Genomic DNA, 4,219 nt, shown 5'->3' with positions numbered 1-4,219 from the left:
GAAGACATGAAGGTTACCTTAGGAGGTAAGAGTTAAGGTTAGGTTAGGGTTATCCAATGGATAAAGGTTTTACCCAAAGGATAAACTCTTGTGCAAGGGTTAAAGGGATAACCATGGTCAAAGCAATGAATGCTTGATGAGACCCCTGGGTTAGATGAGGGTTGAGTTAGGCAAAAAGTCTCTAACCATGCCACTAAGGGTTAGTTAAACATTAATGGTTTGAAAGACTTTGGGGACAAATTTGTAAGAGTCCTTCCAAATTTGGGGGTATTCAACAAGTTAGCTTGTTGAAGGCATAAAGACTTTAATGCCTTTGGAAGACTTTACTCCAAATTTGAGAAGTGACCTCCTCAAATTTAGGGAAAGGGGATAATTGATGGGTTTAGGTTAAGTGATTATGATTAGAGGGATTCTAGAAGAATTTAGGAAGAGGGTTAGGAGGCAAGTGGAAGATGTAGGAAAATACAATTAGGTGAGGAATAATAGGATTTAATTAAAATAAATTGCTTTATTTTAATTTGGTTGCAAGTGGGGAATTTAAATAAATTAGATTTATTTATTTGGGGTGAACTATTTAATTAAAAGTAGAAATAAGGGATTTAATTAAATAAAATGATTTATTCAATTAAATGATATAAAAGGCTTAAGTGAATTTAAATAAATAAATTAAATAATTTATTTAATTAAATAGAAAAATGTGGATGATTTAATTAAATTAGATTTAACTAAATAGAAGAATGAGAATAAAATGAACATTAAATATTCACTTAGAAATATGGTCATTTTTATACGTCTACACATGTTATACATACATTACATGGTACACATACATATAACTGCATGACATTATCTACCACATCCTATGCCACAAACTGATATGACTATTAAAGTCGGGGCAACTTATGATATGAGATATATGTTGACATAACATTGTTATTACATTGTCTATTATGTAGTAGTCATGTTATGCAGTTTGTTGGCAACAGTTTAGCAACTGTTTTGCACACTTGAAATATGTACTTTTCAACAATGGATGAACTAATTAATGAAAAGTGCTTTTTAATTTTTCACTTTCATATGGTATCAGAACGCAAATGTGTTCTTGTGATATGTGAAGGAATCTGGCGTAAGAGGGTGTTTAATTGCAGTAATATGATCCCTGTGTAAGCGTAGACCTACAGTGACTGAGTGATAACCTTGCTTGGTTTTTCTGGTGTATAGGGAGAGGAAAATGCCCTTTTGTTTCACGTCAATCAAACTAAGTGATACATGTTTCTTTTATTATGAGAAGCCAAAGCGATCTTGCTTCCTCTGAACGAATGGAGGCAAGATACACAACATAAAATTTGGATTGCTGGGGGTTTTCAAGTGTGGAATGCTGTTGAAGGGAGTGAAGTGTTGATTAGAAGCACTTGCAAGTTGTTTCATGCTGCAAATGTTGCAGAGCTGATGGGAGAGTGATAGAATGATGTTTAGGTTGCAGAGCTGATGGGAGATGGGAGATGGGAGAGTGATAGAATGAATTTTTATACATCCATGGGGAGGTATAAGGGTATATAAAGATTTTTTTCAAAAATAATGAGTACAATCCTTTGAAGTAATTTAGACATTTTGGAGTAATAAGATTATCTAAATGGAGAAATTAGTTACTGTTGCTAAATTTGAAGGGCGCGACTTTTATACATTGAAAATAAAATACAATTATTTTTAATTAAAAATTATTTATGGGGCATTGTGAGTGGAATTGTAAAAAAGCCACAAAATGTAGATGGAGCAACGAAATAGATTACTAAAGATCCCAGGGCTACGACATTGATTGGTGTTGTCTTATTTGATGCATATTTGCATCACATTGTTCTAACAAAGACATCGAAGGAAATATGGGATGAGCTTAATAATTTATTTGGTTCACAAGCTTCAAGTACTAAAATGTCCATAAAGCAAAAACTCTTTTGGTTGAAGATGAAAGAGGGAGATAATATTGTTCAACATATAAGTACATTTCATTCCCTCCTCAATCAATTTACATATGTAATCTCCAAGGCCGATGATGATGATTCCAAGACAATCTTAATAAGTAGCATGCCTTCAAATTTTGATCATATTGTTTTCACTTTGAACAAAATGAATCCTAGTTTGGAAATTGTGATTTGTTTTTTGATTGATGAAGGAAGGAGAGTTAACAATAGCAATTTAATTGTTGAGGAAGGTGCTTTGCTTGCTAAGAAGAAGTCTAATGTTTCAAGAAGGAAAGAATTCAAATGCTATTATTGTTAGAAAATAGGACATGTGCAGATGAATTGTATTCAACAAGCCAAAGATCTCATCATTGGGAAGTTGAAGAAAAATAAAGCTCTCACTGCAATTGAATGTGAAACACACTATTGCGGTTTTACAATGCATACAAAAGGCTCACCTCATGATGATGAAATTGATGAGATATTTGTTCTTAAGAAGATGACATATTGGAGGCTGGAGGCATCAAAGGCAGGGGGTCTTTTATCATCCCGAGCTAGCTTCTCACTTAGGGATGATTCATTGCATGAGAATCACCCTATTTGCGTTCTTGAAGAAAAGAGGGTACTTGTGATATTTTTTTCTTCAAGGAGCAAGGGGGGGCAAGATTTCTTGTGGGTGCACTTGGTGTATTCACATTTTGTTGATGCTTTGTACATCAACAGTGGGATTGTTTTCACAACACTGGAGGAGGCATTAGACACACTCAGAGGAGATGTGGAGTTTTAGAGGAAAGGTGTCTCATGTGCAACACTTGAGGAGACATTAGACACACTCAGAGGGGATGTGGAATTTCAGAGGATATGTATCTCATTGTGCAAGGAGGTGGCACTAGAGGAGGCATTAGACACACTCAAAGGAGATGTGGAATTTCAGAGGAAATGTGTCTCACCGTGCAAGGAGGTTGGGAACATTTTATGTTCTCTCATATTGTGCAAGTTCTACAACTAGGAGGTCCATTGATGTAGTTAGTTCGGTGTTTCCTGGGTGAGCGAGGAGGATTGGTGAAGGCACTTCATCAAAATCTCTAGAAGGGTTGTGTTCAACCCTTGCCATGTTCTACACTTGTTCAGATTAATGTAATAAGGGGGGGATGTTGGTGTAACATTGCTATTACACTATCTATTATATAATAGTTATGTTATGCAGTTGTGTTGGCATACAATTTGTAACAATTTAGCAACTACTTTTCACACGTTAAATATGTACTGTTCATCAGCAATGGATGAACCAATTAATAAAAAGTTTTTATTTATTTATTTTGCACTTCCAATATACATCAAATATAATCCAAATAAATAAATGCAAGGACTTAAAGGCTAAGACACCTTAATCCCAACATCTAGGAAGTAAGTCAAGAGATTGTCTATAGCGTCTCTAACAAAAAAAAACTAAAATGGAAAATGTAGAAAAACCAAGTAATTGAAGTAGCATTCAAAATCCAACATCAAGTCAATTGTAAAAGAAATCTTCAATATGATTTCTAGTATGAAACATATGTTGCATTTTTTGTGTCCTAGGTTTTAAAATTTCATGCTTTTTGTCACTATTGTCTAGAAGCCTCTTTGCTTGACTAGGTATAATATTAAGAACTATCAAATGCATCTTTTTAGCTACTAAGAGAATTAGATGGAACAAAGAAGGATACCATGTCCATTTGTTTCCTTTTACTCAATTAGTGATATCTAAACATGCAAGTGTCTATGTTGAAAAATGCCAATCACTTTTTATGTTGATATTGAAATAATTTTTAAAAATATTTCGGTAATTCGCTAGAGGAATACCCAATTTTTTTAGATCATTAAAACTGTGTATTTGAAAATAAAATGATCCTTACTCTTTCTCTTGAAAGAAAATTTAACACATTCATTTCGACAAGGTGGTCCATTTGAATCTTCAGTTGATATGATTATCTGGTCAAGGGGAACTCCAAGTCCTTGAGATAAATGGTTTTGAAGATAATTCAAATGGATAATGTATCAATCAAATATTTGAAGAAATTTGGATACATAATGTCAATTTTGGACACAATGAACTAGATGGAGAAATATAGGTATGCTATATGTAGTCCTTGGAGATATCCTCTTGAATGAAGTTTTAATTTGTTTCCTGACATTGTAACCTTCCATCAAAACCAGAATGGTGGAGGATTACCATAAAAAATACCAATAATTTGTATAAGAGAGTTCACATAAATTAACCA

The sequence above is a fragment of the Cryptomeria japonica genome, chromosome 1 (genome assembly GCF_030272615.1).
Source record: "Cryptomeria japonica chromosome 1, Sugi_1.0, whole genome shotgun sequence".
In the NCBI taxonomy this organism is placed as follows: Eukaryota; Viridiplantae; Streptophyta; class Pinopsida; order Cupressales; family Cupressaceae; genus Cryptomeria; species Cryptomeria japonica.
Note: the sequence above shows the minus strand (reverse complement) of the source record.